The following is a 17,125-nucleotide window of genomic DNA, read 5'->3' as shown; positions in this document are numbered from 1 at the left end:
CAAAAGGACACTCAGAAGGACGCGCCGATGTTCCCAAAAGGCTTGGGAAGAACTCTGCTGTGCCTGAAAAGGTAAGGGGGGTGGGGGGATGGGGTGGGTAGCGGGGGGGAAGACATGGCTCTTTGCTGCGGCACACTCTCCCTCACTTCTCAACAATGTAACCTGAATTGACGGTCTCCGATTGCTAAGGAGGACCGCGCAGAACCAAAAAGAGGGATGTGAGCATCCCACATGTAGAACATAGAGCTTGGAAGGGAGACGGTGTCAAGCAGTACGACAGCTAAACCATAACTGTATTGTGTTCAGATCTGTAACGCCACTGTGCTTTGGTAGCGCCGGGGAGAAAACATCACACTATACAACAAGCAAGCCCAGGAGAAGCCTCCTCCCCTCACACACAAAGCTTCTTTAGATTACTTACTGCCAGCAGTTTTACTTGGGCTGACACCGTTCTCTAGAAGCAGCACACTGAGGTTCAGACCCAGCTTTGCAGCTGTGCTCATAAATTCCAGTACAAGATTCCTGCTGCCGTAACTCTTTAGCCTCAAGCTGCAGGCTTAATGGTTTCCTCACCTGACTTCCACCAGCAGTTACCCGGCAGCACTCTCATTCTCCTCCAGCGTTACGCATTTGCCGTAGATATGTACTGCGATTCTCGGCGACTGTGTAGTAGCAGCTGTAACAATTAACCTAATGCAGCTAACCTACAGGTGTTCCTGTCCAAGCGAGCGACAGTTTCAGATGTGTTTCTGCTGCACACCCTTGCTGGGGACTAGTGTTAGCCCTACGTTTCGCACTGCTTTAAGCGCTGCAGAAATGGAGTCAAGCCACTCCTTTACACGTTGCTTTCTCTTTTGGAAAAGCTTCTGCAGAAACGGTTCCAAGCCTCTGCACAGCCTGCACACAGACTGGAACTCCAGGACACGCCTCTCCCTCAGCGTTCCTCCCCATCCGTCAGCTCGCGCTACAGTGCTCGCGTCCAGGGGAGTTCTGACCTCAGCGACACAGATCAGGAAAAAAAGGTAAAGACACGAGGGCTACAGTACGTGGATTCCTACCACGGTATGCGTTCTTAGTTCTCTTGAGGATGGTGTGGGACTTCATTGGCCACTTTTCCCACCGCCACCACCCCCGTGGGGAGACTACTGGCTTTTGTATTTAGCATTTACTCCTCAGTTGCTCTCCCCTACCTGGAAGTTGCTATGGGCAATCACTGGTGGAACGACACAGCTGAAACTTGTTCTCTAAAAGGCAGCCTGTAAATCTGGCATGACACATGCAAGGGGCTTTCTTCGTAGTAAACACTCTTAGCGTTTCCTTGCGGTGTCTCTGAAGTGCCGCTTACACGGCGCTCATGCAATATCACCTTTTGCAGGCTGGCGTCCTTAGCTCACACTGTGGCAAACCTGATGGGACACCTTGGGCTAGGCAATTTGCACAGCCGTAAAGCCGCACACTCACACAGCTAGAGCTAAACGGAAACACATGCAAAAACTGTCACGAATCCGCTTCTCTTCTTTCATGGTCACTATTCTGTACGTCTTCTAGGTGCTGGAAAAAATCAGCCAACTTTTGGAGACAGACTCCCTTACCAAGATCCAAGAATGGTTTGGAAGGGCAAGTAAACAAGGTAACAAAGATACGCACCTGCATCCCTTTCTGAGAAGCACGCGCTCTTGTACGTTCCCATCAAACCCTGAAATTCTAATTGACCTGAGCTGAGCGGCGTTGCCGAGGTGGAAGGTATCAGGTCCAGCAAAGTGCGCTGGGCCCAGCTGTGGCTGCGCTGAGCAGTCAGGTGACAGCAGACAGAAAGCAGTCACTTACACCTCAGCGCTCTCCGGTTTGGTGCGGGGCGGAAACACGCGCTCTCCCACTGGGGCTCTGGGCGGCTGGGGGCGGGCAGAAAGCAAACAAAATGTCTCTCTCGTGTCTTTAAGCCCTTTGAAAACGTGGTAAGGGAACTCCTGAATTCACCCCCAAACATCCAGATCAGCAGCAAGTGGGAATTTGAACAAAATTTCTGCTACCTTCACGTTTCAGAGAAAGACTTTGTGTTCAGTCTGGTGGATTGAGAACTGACTGAGAAAGACGTGCTGAAATCTGAGGAAGGTGCAGCAGAGAACATCAACAGCCCGACTGCTGAAGCCTCTCCCCCCACATCGGAGAAGCCTAGACGGGGAAATGACTCCGGCCACGTAAAACCTGCAGGGAGGTTGCCACAATGATGGATAAGCTAAACCCCACAACCAGAAATTTTTGGGTTCTCCTGCTATGGAAAAGGTAACTTTGTGATTGAAGTTGATCACGGGCAGCCTTCGGCAAAAATGCTCCTAAGTACAAGCCACGCCAGGCGATTTGATACAAGTTTGATACAAGTACCAAGTCTTAGCAGCACTGGAAACCCCTTGGAGAGCAACCTCCTTTTACATTGCGGTGCACAGTTTATACCTACAAAGACCACAGGGGACTGGACCATCTCCCTTATGAGGACAGGCTGACAGAGATGCACCTGTGTAGCCTGGGGAAGAGTGAGAGGGCATCTCCTCAGTGCATATAAATATCTTAAGGGCAAGTGTCAAGAGGATGGGGCCAGGCTCTTTTCAGTGGTGCCCAGCGTCAGGACAAGGGGCGACGGGCGCCAACTGAAACACAGGAAATTCCATCCGAGTGTGAGGGAAAACGTCTTCACTTGGAGGGTGTCGGAGCCCTGGCACAGGCTGCCCAGAGAGGCTGTGCAGTCTCCTTCCCTGGAGATACTCAAACCCCACCTGGACGCGACCCTGTGCAACCCGCTCTAGGCAAACCGGCTTTAGCAGGGGGTTGCACGACATGGCCTGCACAGGTCCCTTCCAACCCCAGCCGTTCTGTGAGCCTGTGACATTCTGAGATCTGCTCCTGTAAGTTACACGCAAGCTGCAACCCCCTCTGCCAGCAAACTATGGCATTCGCCCTCACCTAACATCTCGCCCTCGCTCTCTGCAGGCTACGTCAGGCTTTCTCAGACCGTTCCAGCTACCAAAGCCCACTCTTGCACCCTCTACCCAGTCAGGGCAAGCCAAAAATAGTGGCGCTGCCAAGGAACGCCACTGTCACCTCTTTGTGCCCCTTCTGAAGCACACAGAGGCAACACAAGCCAGTCCCAGCGTACGTGATCATTTTAACAAAGCCACTCATGCCAGCTCTGACGCTGCCAGCATTTACTATTGCTTGGAACTCAGCTGGAGGAGAGGGTGAAGAGTAATCTTACCTAAGAACTAGAAGGAGGAAGAGGAAACCTCCAAAGCAAGCACCTCTGCTTTTCCACAGTGGTGCCCAGTGAGGCTTCTTTGCCAAAGAGCAGATGTGCTTCTATACTCTCAGCTGCGTACCGAACAAAGCCAAACGAGTCTAACATCATCCTAAGCCTAGCCTGGTAATATACAGCTTGCTTTTCCAAAATGTTTTCCAGAAAGGGAGAAAGAACATCTTTTGTTTGCAACGCTGAGAAAGAGAGGTCCAGCACAAGCAGACACGCTCTTCCCAGGGAAGAGCTACAGCTGAGAAAGTGTGGTGGAAACAAGAGGCCGTCCTGCCCTCACGCTCTACCAGAAATCTCACCTGTACCACGGCTGCCCCCAAACCACGGATATCCCTTTTCCAGCAGAGGCCTCCCCTATTCACAGCCGCTGCAGCATCTCCCAGCCACCTTCACATACAGAAATATGTGATCTGAGCACTTAGATTATAAAGACAGGCGTTCAGACTTCCTAATAAAACAATTTGATGTTCATTGTATTTTGTCCTCAAGTCATTCAACCCAACCATGCTGCATAGGTACATGAGACGTGAGCTAAATGAAAAAAGGCACAGAGGCAACGCCTTTTGGCATCAGGGTCATCTGTTTGCGTGACTCAGCCAGGCCTGCACAAAGAGCTCTTGTGTGTAGGCTTGGCTCTGCAGTCACAGACATACTGGGGTAGGAAGAGGGGCACGCACACACTGTCTGCAGAGATGCACACCAAGCCCTAGGCACTGGGGAAGAAAAGAAAAAACCAAGAAAAAGAAAGACCCTGGACTTGCCACATGTGGCCTGCACAATGACTGCAGTCGTCTGCCTCACAGCAAGCTGGAATTTGCTTTCACAGCTCTCACGACTGGCAGAGAAGCAGCACACACTGTAGCATCCAATGCGGTGGGGTGAGACACGGACAAGACAGGATGAGACCAAAACCAGCCTTCCAATGCACCGTGCAAACCTCGAGCCGTTGAAATACAGCCAACAAGGACAGAAACGCGTTTGGCCCTTTTTCAGGCCCTGTGAGTGGACTGTGAAAGCGGAAGAATTGGGGTTTACCCGTCTAAAAGATACCTCTGCCAATTAAATCTCACAAAAACAAGGCAAGGTGACAAGTCAACCCTACTCCCATCTGTTTTCCAGACTCAGATGATTCGGTGCAGACAAGCTCACTCAAGGCATCTGGCCATTTGCGGGGAAGGAGAGAAACCCTGGCCGCACAGCGTTAAAGAAAGAGGAGCTTAGCTCAGCGCAGAGCTCAGTGTTCTCTTTCCAAGGGCCCCTGCCTTCAAATCATGCCTACTATAGTCACAACTACCACCTCCATTCCCATCTCCCGCTGCAGGAGAGGAGTATGCCAAGACCGAGTGGCCAACCTCAGCTCGGCTTTCTCGTGCTGCTCGCTCACTGCTGCACGTGCCCAGCTGTGCTAGAGCCCCCAGCAGAGCAGGCTGGTAAGGGTGAAGGAACGTGTGGCCACACATTCAGGAAACAGAGTTTTTATGAATGGCTGGCCAAAGGCCAGTCACACAGAGTGGGCATTACTCAGGTCTGCCTGCCAACTCAGACCACAGAGGCAGAAACTCATTCGCACAAAGCCATGTAAATGGGGAACATTTTCCGAGAGAGGTAATTTCTATACAGCTGCACGAGAGTAGGAGTCTGCCGTCTGCAGTAAATGGGGACGGAGCTTCTAGCAGGAGACGAGCTGGCAGTGCTTTGCAACTTCCCTGGTGTCTTAGGTGTAAACACTACAAAGTCATCTGGAAACCAGACAGCAGGGTTAAGTGACCACACACTGACAGGGCTGTGGTAATGACCTGTTGAATGGGCCACACTTGAACTTGACCGAATGCTTTTGGGCTGTACTCATGACTGTCTTAAACCCATTCAAATCTCTGTCCTGAGTGTTTCCTACCAGCTGTCCCTCAGCACCATGCTGCAGTAGCTGAGCCTGAAAAACTTAATTACATCGCAGAGGCCTCACAGGATCACTACTGAACAGAACGAAAACTAAAGCAACCACATTAATGTGGTCTTTCAACAGCACGGTTGCATTCCCTCCATGAAGTTTGAAGCTGACAGGTCATGGAACAAACGTGGTAAGAGCCAGAAGGGCAATAGTTTGCAAGGATAGTTACGATCAATTGCACCTTCTCACCCATTTCCCTTTCCAAAGCACCCGTGACTGTATTTGCTAGATGCCTGACAACAAAGCTCTCTCAAGCCCATCCTAGTAATAAAGAAAGAACAAGGTTATGTTCAACGTGTGACTCAAGATAAGCATTAAAGCTGTTTGTGTTATGTTATCCTTGATCCCACCTGCCTGCCTTATTAGAGGCCTGGATTCACTAGCAGGAGAAGCTGAAGCAGATTCTTACAATCACGTCAGGGTGCAGCAGCGGCAGAGTAACTCTCAAGACTGCTCTGTGAGGCAGCGGCGTTTCTGTGTCCTCTGATAAAATTAGACGTCCCAGCTTCTGAACTATTGCTTGTCCCTACCCCCAAAAGCTGGGAGTCTCTGGTCTTTAGGATGTGTCTGCTGTTACTGAGAAGGTTCGGGTAGTACACTGACTGCAACAGTCACACATCCATGTCGACTATTGCTCAATGCTTCGTGAAGCCCTCAGCTTGCAAACTAAGCTTCTTCTGCAAGTACTTCTTTCTATCCTTCTCCCGAGACGTAATCTTATCACTGCAGAGCTGGCCCACTCGAGAAATACGTAAACTCTTTGGAGTGCACAGCGAACGCAGAAGTAAGCAGGAGTTATGCACTGGATCGTGATGACTGAATATGGCCAAGTTTTCAGAGCCTCCTGAAAAACAAAAACAAACACAGAGCGCTAAACTCAGCTACCTGTGCAGCCGTTCCAAACAATGTCATGAAGCAGTCAAGAAGCAGAATAAAATGCATTAGAATAACACTGACTATTACCAGCTCTGTAACTTACTCGCTGTAGTTAAGTAAAGGAACACTTCAATTCTATCTGAGAACGACAGGAAGCCAGAAGAAATGCACTAACAGTGTCCTCCCAAGGAAGTCAGTCGTGTCGCACACCTGGATTCTACAATTTACACCAGGGTAACCGACTTCCCCAACCCACACCCACTCTCCTTCTACATGAGAAGACAAGAAAAAATATGTAACAGGTGTTCCCTGCAACAAAGTAAAATGAGATTAAAAATACTGAATCACTCAAATGTCCCCCGATACACATATCTGGCCCCCTGACTTCTCAACCAGCTGCCCATTGCTGCAGAGGTAGGACGTACTACTTGGGGAGTCCACGACCTTCTTCACAGAGGCGGCCACAGACACTCGGGCATTAAACAAAGACACAGGACACAGCATGTGAAGTACGTGACAGCACGTATATCAGGACCCAAGCAAAATACAGCACAAGGCCAAGACCGCTCAGCATGCTTTTTCCCAGGCATGTCGGTCCATGGCCAGCCTACCAGCCTCCGCTTTCATGCTGCAAAAAGACGCTGGTGAGACAGGAGGACTGCCTCCCTGCTCTCTCAGGAGGAGTTGCAGCATCATGGCAAGCGCTGGAGGGGTCACAAATCACACAAGCACACTTGCTTAAACAAGCTGTTCTTTCAGAACTTCTCACAAACGTCCAAAGCCAAAGGTTTCAACATCTCGCATTTGACCTGATGCTGGGGCAATTTTCATGTGCTGCAACTAATTTGGCTGTTTTCAACAGTAACTTCACACTGGACTCACTGCAAGAATGGGCCCTTCGGGGCTTCTTGAACACGCCACTTCACATAGCTGCAGCCGGCTGCCTGAAAGCAAATCACCGCTTTACTCTCTTAGGATCGTGTCTATGGCTGGTGAATACACTGATGAACAGCCAGGCACCTAAAGCATTTAGAAAAGGGTCAGTGCGCACATCAGTGTGAGTCCAGGCCCGCCAAGAACAGCCTCTTCTAGGTGGCTGCAGAACTGTAGGATGCTGAAAGGCTGAGAACGGCAGCAGCAGCCAGAGGGCTGAGCCCATCGAAACCCCAGTCTACTCTCGCTTGCTGTTCTATCTCGCCAGTTAACACATCCCGAGGACAGCATCCGGGAGAGACGACTCATGACCACAGGCATGAACTTCAGCCTAGTATCACCTGACGAGCTTAGCACAAAGAGAGAGCAAAGGGAAACAGCAGCAATGCCCCAACTCCTGGCTAAGGCGCCAGCGAGAGGACAGGAAGAGCGGGCGACTGAGACAAGCAATGTGTACAAAGAGGCCGCACAGCCGGTCCCCAAGCTGCTGTGATGCTGCCGAGCTGGAAGGCTCCCGGTGCTAAGAGCAGAATAATGCAGAGCACCTTTTCCTTCTCTTTCTCCACAGGCAGGTAAGCTTCAGATTTGCAACAGCTTGATCTGAAAACACGTGCATGTGCACGGCGCGGGTGCGTTTGCCTAATGTCACTGGCAACGATGCAGGACAGGCTGCGTAATGCCGTAAGAGGCTTTCGGACCCACTCAGAAAGTCTCCAAAGTCCCCAGTTTGTCTATGCCACCTGCTCGTGCACTCTCAAGCCTGAGGAGATGAGGCACGTGTACGAAACCATCTTAAGGAAACCTTAGAGAGGCTGAAGAGCCTTAGATCAGGTTTAATAGGTGCTATGTGCATTAACGCGCAGAACCTCAGCTGTAACGATGTAACTCCTTGTAATTGCATTGCTTGACACGTTTACATCAGAGAATCAGCGTAATAGATGGCAGGCACACTCACGATGCACTTCTTGTTACAGAAATAAGAGCAGCAATGCTCTCATGAAAAAGCTGTTCTCGTTTCTGGAACAAAAGCAATCACATTTCTATAAAGCCTAACAAAAAAGCCCACATTACTCGAGCCACTAGGCACCCTTCTAACAGAACAGGCTTTTCTATGGCTATTCAAAAAGAACAGACAGAAACGCACCGACTGTAGAAAGCCACAACCTGTTGGTTGCCAACCCTTTACAGGCCTGTGGGGATCCCACTTCTAGTCTCCGTTTGAAAGCCGTAACAACAGAGGGAGGAATGAAAATGGATACAAGCCAAGCCATGCCTGGGTCAGCCCCCTGATTCCAGCTCAGCTCAGAACAACAGTTACGATGATGTCTTCTTACGCTCTTCAGCTGACCCGCGCGGAAGCTGTACTTGCTCAGAAGCTGCAGTTACCTGGCTAGTCCCTACAGGAGAAAGGGATGGGGCAGGCTCACAAGCCTGAAGCGAAGCCGCGCTTCCACGGTCTCTGTTTCTGTCCTTTGCAGGAGCACTTCAGTCAGTTAGAAACGAGTGGAACCAGAACATCCAGCCAAGACTGAGACTATGCCTCTTTTTGTAAAGGAAAAATATTTGACAGAGAAAACAATGCACGCAGGATCATGTCATAAATCAGGCCTACTGAAACTCGGTAAGTGACTTGAAAGAGAGAGCTCCTGCCTCCTGGTACTGTTCTGAGGCTCCGTGATCAATTTTGCTAAGAGGACCGAGAAGTAACCAAAAGCGATCGTGACGCCTCAACTCCATGCGCACCATGTGCCAACCAAGGCACGTGATTTGCGCTTGCGCAGACATCCACCCTGCTCAAGCTGAAGTCTAAAGCATTGGCGTAACCCCACGCTCGTAGCTCATCTACCGACCCCAGCTAACTACACATGGTATACAAGTCAGCGTGGCTCAGCTGATGAAGGCAGCTTGGTTGCTGGTGATTGTCTGTTGAGGAGCTCAGGAAAATTAGAATTTCTGCTTGTTTGTGCCGAGTGTTCATGCACACTTTGCAACGGCACTAGCGGAACAGGTTGTGAGGTCACCATTCACCGCTTTCAAGAAAACTTAGGGCAGAAACAGAGAAGGCGGCATCCATTCAAATAGCGTCTACTAATGCTCTTGGGTAACGTGCCCAACTTGGTATGTAGAAAAAGTCACATTTAAAAGAATTAAAAAAAAAAAACAACAGGAATGCAATCGCTTCCTTGGGAAACAAAATAAATTCTACATTTGCCATTGGTTTATTTTTTATAAAAATAAGCTATTAATACGGAAGCTTCAGGGTAAAAAAACGCATTTATCTTTGCCCTTCATGTCCAGAAACAGCTCTGGGCCAGCTACGGAACTATGGAGCATTGGGACAATCCGGTGTCACAAGGGCAGCAGATGGTCTTTGGAGCGGAACCACTTCACGTCCCAACTTCATCCCATGGACTACGTGTCCCATCTTTCCCGTTGTCTCATTGTGAAGCCTAGTTGCTGTCCGAGTCATCGTCTTCATCTTCTTTTCCAGACAGAGCATGCTTGGATGAATCATCGGCCTCTCCCAATGCAACAGCCCCTTTCCGCTGTGGCAAGACACTGACAAGGCGTCCTTCCAGTCTGCCTTCTCCAGGTACGCAAGGATGATCTCAAACACTGCAACACCAAGAAAGACCACCAGCTCTTCAACAAGGAGGTAAAAGAACTGCTGGTAGCACCACCTCCCACATCCATCCTTACAGAGCTTCTCGTGCACTCGCTTGCAGCATCTTCAGGCTAAATCTGGTGAAGCACAAGCAGAAGCGCACAAGGCAAGTCTGCTACAGCCGCAGCCTAAAGCCAAGCACACTGTGAGCCCCCAGTTACTACCGCAGCGCTTTCCTGCAGCGGCTCCACTTTGAATTACTTGCCCTCAGGGACAGAGAGGAACGGCCCCCCACTACTTCAGCTCTCACCACTGCCCTCTATACAGGCACTAATGCTTTCTCACATTCGTTTGACAGGAATATTGCTGTGGATGCACCTTGACGAGGACTTGGTCCCCTCCCTAACATAAGCGCAGCCCAAAGTCTTCCTGAAACCTGCCGTCATTGTCTTCCTCTTACTTTTCCACCTGCGCTTGTGGCAAAAATCCTTATTAGTCTCCAAGTCCATGACCCCTTCTTGCCGTTTCTAGTATGCTGACCGTAACAGCCACCCTCCTCCTCCTCCTCCTCCTGTTTCAGCTCCCAAAACTTTCCCTAAGTGACAATAACCCCAGACAGCATTACATACAAACCTCACTGGCAGATTCTTGCCTAGAACAACCCCAGGCTATCCAAAAACCCTCTCAACACAGACTGTGGCTCGGCAGCAGCAGGCAAGGCTGCAGGAGGCCCTCTGGCTGGTGAGTAAGCCAGACCTGGATGACAAATGTGGGACAGAGGGGTGGCTCGTCAGGCTTGGGGCTACAGGAATAGTGCTGACACCACCGGAGAACGCTGACTTCAAAGAACGCCCCCAGCGCAAGCAGCCTCAGTGCCAAGCAACAGCATACGAGAAAGGTTCAAAGGAGCCCTGGAGGGAAAAAAAGCCTGACAGAGAATTAGGCAGGCATTCAGAAACGGGGGAGCAGCATGGATCTCACACTCGCCGAGAGCCAAGTTACAGAAAACTGTCACATTTATTAGAGGTTTCCTGCACCCAGGCTGACTGGAAAGCCAGCTGCTCCCTGGGACGCTGATACTGAAGAGCTGGCCATTTCACTAAGCAGGCTATTCACCTGAAATGTGCTGTGAAGGCATGAGCTCTCAAAGGACTGTATCGCTATCGCTGTTACTGCAGAAAGCACCTGTGGCAAAAATGCCGGCTGAAGAGACAAGAGGAGTGTAAGGAGCACGTTTCTTCTCCCTTGCCTTGGAACTTCCTTTATCTGCATAGTGAAAACGGAACTGATGGAAACAGAGTGGCTTCCACAGGAGAACAGAGGCCTCTTGGATGGGCTGCGATAGCAGCAACAGTCTTGTGCAAGGACACAAGGCGGCAGTGGGAACAGCCGGCAGCCTCCACTGCAGGCTGGAATGAAGCAACACCGTCTTGTAGCGTACGTTACAAAGCATTAGCCTTGGCATACAAACCTGAACAGAAGGAAACACACTCTCCCAGCTACACCTGCAGCTGTGCTTTGCAACACAGTGTTTTACATGGATCTCAGATCATCCAAAAGTCTCCTCTTACACCGTGTCAGTTTCCTGGCATCAAGTATTTCACACATACCCGTCTCCCTCATGCCTTTTTAACATGGCAATGCAGGCACTGAACTGCCCGTGGAAATGCATGGAGAGTCAATCCCAAGAGAGGAGGATTCTAAGTAAATAAGCAAAAAGCAACAAGCAAGTTGCCCTGTTACTGACGCCTCCAGTCTCCCACCACCAGACGGCCGGTTTCATTAAGGCGCTTCAAAGCCTGACAAGGCCGCTCGGAAGGACTTTCTCCTTCTACAGGACTTCCCAAATTCACACCTGTCACAAGAAGCTCCCCAGGGACAGGGCAGGCCCTGCAGTCTCCTCTGCTGAGCCCCGTACCGTCCTCGGCTTGCTTCCACTGCTGCACCGAGGCCAGAGTTACCAAATCAAAAGAGAAAGGGCGAGCAATGGTGCAGTTACACTAAGCAGTGCGGTGGATGTACTCACAGCAAAACACAAAAACCTCAGTGCAAACGTCCTTCTCCTCACCTACACAAAATTTAGAACATGAGACTGGAGAGGCAGCTTGATTCTCTCCACCTTACTCATGCCTTACTGCCCTGAAAGCTGTTTTTTAGGCTCAGCTTGTAAGCTATCAGGGTTGCAATATACAACAGCCTTTGGGACAGCTAGTAAGGGTACCTCTGCTTTTGGTTGTGGAGGAGTTGTGTTTCTTTCCTGCCCAAAAACCTTAAGCAAAACACTGCTCTAGTATAATCCTTACCTTACAAAGGGTCTCCGCGTTAAGAGCCTTTCAGCCGTGATTTGAAAATGTTTGAGAAGGGCAAGGGAAGACAAGCTCACGCAAAATGGAAGCTCACCAAATAAAGTGCTGTGTTACTTTGCATATATGGCACACTGTGACATACAGCCAAAAGGACCATAAATAAAATCTGGGCATGCAGCCGCGGAACTAGGAAGCATCAGCCACAGCCTCTTGTAAAGGCAAGTTTCTGCTTAAGTACAAAGTTACGCACATCACAGGAACCGGGTAGTTTTTCAGAGGAAGAGCAAAGGATAAACAAATGTTGTTTGCTTCTTTAGACCTGGCAACTCCTGTGTCCAAGTTGAGCACAAAAACCCCTTCCCAGCTGTGCCAACACTCCATACCATAACGACTAGATCAAGTCAAAAACACATCAACAGAGTAACATCAAATAAGGTGCAAGGAGGGACAAATAGAAAAAAGAAAGAAAGAAAAAAAAAGGCCCTGTAAGGAAACAGACCCCACAGTTTACCTTGTGGTGATTGTGATCCAGCAGTCCTCCAGTCCCACAGGCTTTCTTCTCACCCAGCTCACTGAGAACATCTGAAGACAGACAGATGTAGGTCTTCTTTCTTTAGTAGCTCACTGTAGCGCTCTGTTCTTATTTGCAAAGCCTCAAAAAAAAGGGAGTGAAAAGACCGACATGTGCGGCGAATGAAGAGACGGGACGCAGCTTGATGCAAGCAAGTTGTCGGTTTATTAGTGATTTTCTCTACAATTATATACGTTTCTACCTTCTACATATTACACACCGATTGGTTAAATCTTAAGCGTAACAAACACTGATTGGTTGATATTTAAGGCACACCGTTAGAACAATAGGAACTTATTAGTTTACCTTGACATAGCAACAATTTCTATTCCAAAATTAGGGGGTTTCTTTCTACGCGGCTTTCTTGATTAACAAAGTGACATATCGGCGCCATCCGTTCCCTTATCTGGCTACTTGTTTCTCTGTCCGGCTGGTTGCCTCCTCAACTGTGCTGGCTCAGGGGTCTGCAGTTAGCTTGTTCCTTTGCTCCCAGGGCTTGTGCCCTACAAGTTCTAACGAGTCTCTGTTCATCAGGCTATCAGTACTTGGACTCTTGTCCTTGAGGCCTTCTCCTACAGACATGCCCGTTTTGAATCTTGCCACCACTGACTTCTCGCACCAAGGAGTCGGTCAGCTGCAAAGCAGTCAGGTTGCCGATACCCCAAGCCCTTCCAACACACTGGGAGCCAGTCTTGTGATGTGCTCCTGCAGGTGCACTGCTCTGGCCTTTTAGCCAAGCCTCTCAGCTCAGAGTCCCACCCTTGATCAGCCAAAGCGCTAGAATGAAAACAAACCACCCACCTGCAGAAACCTGGCTCTTTGCAGGGCTTCTGCCTCCCCGATTCCCTTGTCACACTCTTCCCCACCCTTGTCGCATCCCACCCACGGCGGAGCCCTGGCTAGAAGCTGTCCCCTCTTCCCACCTCCCTGGGAGCCTGCCCTCCAAACCCACTGCTCCCAGTGGCACTGTAGCTGCAAAGAGAACAGGGGACAGTGGCTCTTGAAGTCTCAGCGGCAGGGACACAGTGAGAATGTGAAGGCTTTGCTGAATCCCTTTGCTGACGCTCACAAGAGCCCAGCGGAGATAGTAAAATATGCCATTGTGCAAGCTACTTAAGAACCATACTCTGTCTGCCTGTGGCTGTACCTGCTCCCGATTCCTTGGCTTTACAGTCCAGCTCCTCGGTAACCTGTGGGAATGGCTTTCAGTGAACAGTGAAACAAGGACAATGTGCCGATCGTGCTGATGGGAAAACACAATTCAGTAGGTCAGCAAGACGTGCTGCGAGAGGATGCGCCTCTCTTACCACGTGCAACACCCTGCTCGACTTGTGATCGCCCGAGCCGCTGGCTCCCTCAGCACCCGCAGGCGCAGGCCCCGTGGCTGCTCACGTCCTTGCCCTCTCCTGGCACAACATCCTGCTGCGAGGAACTGGGTGCAGGTCAGCACTAATTGCCTTTGCTGTGGATTTCAAGCCTCAGCTCTTTTCATACGGTGCTCAGCGTTCCCAAATGAAGGTTTTCCCTTCAGAAACAAGCAAAACAGAGATAAAATGCTGCATATAGCCTAGAGAGGCATCCCTACTCAAGGCGAGAGCTGTGCCAGCTGGTGCCGCACAGCAGAGCTCAACGGGCCCTGGGCCGTCCAAGATTAACGGAGTCAGAGAATTACCTCACAGTCACATCTGCACACCGACTACAGAAGTTAGCCTCTTCCAGGCTTGGCCTGAGTCAGACCGTGGCCAGACTGCCAGGTGGGCACGTTGTTCAAACTAGCCCTTGGCTGTCGGGCTCTTATCTGTCTCCCGGAACGCACTGTGAGCCAGGACCAGAGCCGCCCGTCACCGCCACCACTGGTGGTCATCACTTGAGCATTGTGATGCAACACAGGTTAGAATGCGGGGCGGGGGGACGGGGGATGGGGACAGGGGGAGCACATCACCACCCTCCACCCCAAGACGACAGTCAGTTCCTCTTACCCTCACAGAGTGGTGGCATGCTCACCTCTTGCCTCTGTGCCATAACTAGGATACTGGTCGTTTACACGCTTACAGGTCCACAGTAAGTAGATAGTCAAGCAAAGCTATTTGTGATGTGCTCGTTTGTGTGGTTTGGGTGGCTGAAGCTGGGGTTTTTGTTTTAGGATGTACCAAAATGCTGGGGTTTAATCCCAGCCGGCAACCAAGCACCACACAGCTGCTTGTTCACTGCCCACCACCCAGAGGGGTGGGGAGGAGAATCAGAAAGGAATGTTCAAAGTCGAGGGTCGAGATAAGAACCATTTAATAATTTAATCAGAAATGTAAGTAAAATTGACTAGATACCACCAAGATTGAATTCTTTTGCAAATGTAGTTGCCTTATCCCAAATTAACTTTTGAATGTCAGTGGGGAAGGTGCCCTCTGCACCTTCACTTGTAATTGCTGCTACCACAGATTGACCCACAGTTGAGCTTGGATATAAATAAGAGTTAGAGAAACAGGATTTTATTTCTCCCAGGGGGGTTCCCCAGCTCACGGACCACCCCCCCACCCCCACCTCCAAGCTGTGACCCACCACTATACTGTGGAATGCGGTTGCCATGGCAAGTGTTTGATGACCTCGTGACTGCATCACAACAGAACACATTAGCTCACACCCCGTGTGACATTTGCCAGGTGCCTTCAACAAACCAACTGTCTTGGGGTGTTCCCAGTCTTAGACGTTACAGTACCGAGTGTGCCAGGCAAGTGCCTGAGGCAAAGACGACTGTGAACATTAGGGACTGCTACTACCGGAAAGGGAAAAAAACCCCACAGGATAACGGTAATAACAGCTCCTAGTCTGTTATTCAACCTCTCAATCCAAACTCTACAACAGATAGCAACTATAAAGAGACAGGGGGCTGCCTCCCTGCGCACACAACCTTTAGGAAAGGCAGAAACCAAGAAGGCCTGGACGTCTCCTTTGCTGTTCTCACTTGTTCTCCACCTCACCCCCAGCGTTTGGCCTCAGCCCATCGGCGGAAGAGCCAGCCTGTGACCTGAACAAAGACGCTCCACACGAGAGCCAGCAAGTTCACACAACAAAGACCGATTCTGAGTCAACGTGTGAACCTCACTTGAGCCACGACATGTGGAAGAACAACCGGCGTGACTCGCAGCTTAGCTGCTCAGGCGAAAACTACTACCATCACTCCAGGAACATCCCCCATCCGCGGATGGTCCGCCACATACCAGGTAAGACTTGCTGAGAGACCACACAGAGAGCCAGGACAACTGCCCTGGCACGCACAGAGAGAAATGTGAGCGTAACCACCATTTTGTTCCAAAAGTACCCACTGCTGCCGTTTCCCATTTCTAAGAGGAGCATTTCCGCAGAGAAAGCTGCTACCTTCATTTCAATCGACTAAGCAGCCTTACCTGTCCTCAGCAAGCAATAACCTCAGCTTAGCCGCACTAAACTCTTTACAAGGTGCAACTACAACTCTTGCACCAAGACAACAAGTAACTGTTTCAGCTGTCACTACTTTCGGCTTAGTATCTGAACAGAATCAAGGTGCTGAAAATCCTCCACCAGCTACTTCACAGCACTGCTGCTTTGCCATGTGAAACCCAGTTGGACTGGTATTCCACCAGAAAAACAGCGGCTCGTTAAGAAAATCCGTTGAGCCTGGCTAAGAAAGGAGGGTTCCAGTTCTTCATTAAATGCCGCGGCTCTCATTGAAAACCACAAGCCTGTTCTGAAGACACACGGACAAGTGACACTTTTCTCCTGATTGGCACCGCTCAGGGAGTGGGCTTCACCCCACCTGCCCACTCTCCGGGTCGTACCTGGAGCATCATTACTGTTGAGGTAGCGGCTGGTCACACCGTCCTCCCTAACAGACTGCTTACGGCCCTCTGCCACCTACCCAAGTATGACAGGTTTACCCAGGGTTTACACACTGTTCCATCAGCCCTGTATCAGGGCCTACAAACTTCAGGTCCGATACCTCCCTTTTCCATCCTTCCAGCACAGACTCTCCTTGGAGATCACCTGCCAAGTTGACTGTGCGTGTTTACTGTAGGAAAAACCTGTATCTTCTGGTTTCTTGCACAGGATTAAACAACACTCTGGTCTGTGCTGTAAGCAGCAGCCTGCCAAAAGGACACTCAGAAGGACGTGCCGATGTTCCCAAAAGGCTTGGGAAGAACTCTGCTGTGCCTGAAAAGGTAAGGGGGGTGGGGGGATGGGGTGGGTAGGAGGGGGGAAGACATGGCTCTTTGCTGCGGCACACTCTCCCTCACTTCTCAACAATGTAACCTGAATTGACGGTCTCCGATTGCTAAGGAGGACCGCGCAGAACCAAAAAGAGGGATGTGAGCATCCCACATGTAGAACATAGAGCTTGGAAGGGAGACGGTGTCAAGCAGTACGACAGCTAAACCATAACTGTATTGTGTTCAGATCTGTAACGCCACTGTGCTTTGGTAGCGCCGGGGAGAAAACATCACACTATACAACAAGCAAGCCCAGGAGAAGCCTCCTCCCCTCACACACAAAGCTTCTTTAGATTACTTACTGCCAGCAGTTTTACTTGGGCTGACACCGTTCTCTAGAAGCA

General features: G+C 50.3%; 2 long non-coding RNA genes across 2 annotated transcripts; one reads left to right on the top strand and one right to left on the bottom strand.

Moving 5' to 3' along the window:
* The first annotated feature begins 887 nt into the window (after positions 1-887).
* LOC130158992 (uncharacterized) lies at positions 888-3,772 on the top strand. Its single transcript, XR_008825580.1, has 2 exons — positions 888-1,022; positions 1,549-3,772. It is a non-coding gene; the product is annotated as an uncharacterized LOC130158992 (long non-coding RNA).
* A 4,104-nt stretch (positions 3,773-7,876) lies between these two features.
* On the bottom strand, positions 7,877-15,504 carry LOC130158899 (uncharacterized). Its single transcript, XR_008825534.1, has 2 exons — positions 12,481-15,504; positions 7,877-9,674 (listed from the first exon to the last, which is right to left on the bottom strand). It is a non-coding gene; the product is annotated as an uncharacterized LOC130158899 (long non-coding RNA).
* Positions 15,505-17,125: the final 1,621 nt, after the last annotated feature.

Source organism: Falco biarmicus, chromosome 14 (genome assembly GCF_023638135.1).
Source record: "Falco biarmicus isolate bFalBia1 chromosome 14, bFalBia1.pri, whole genome shotgun sequence".
Taxonomy (NCBI): Eukaryota; Metazoa; Chordata; class Aves; order Falconiformes; family Falconidae; genus Falco; species Falco biarmicus.
Note: the sequence above shows the minus strand (reverse complement) of the source record. Positions and strands in the feature narration are given on the sequence as shown.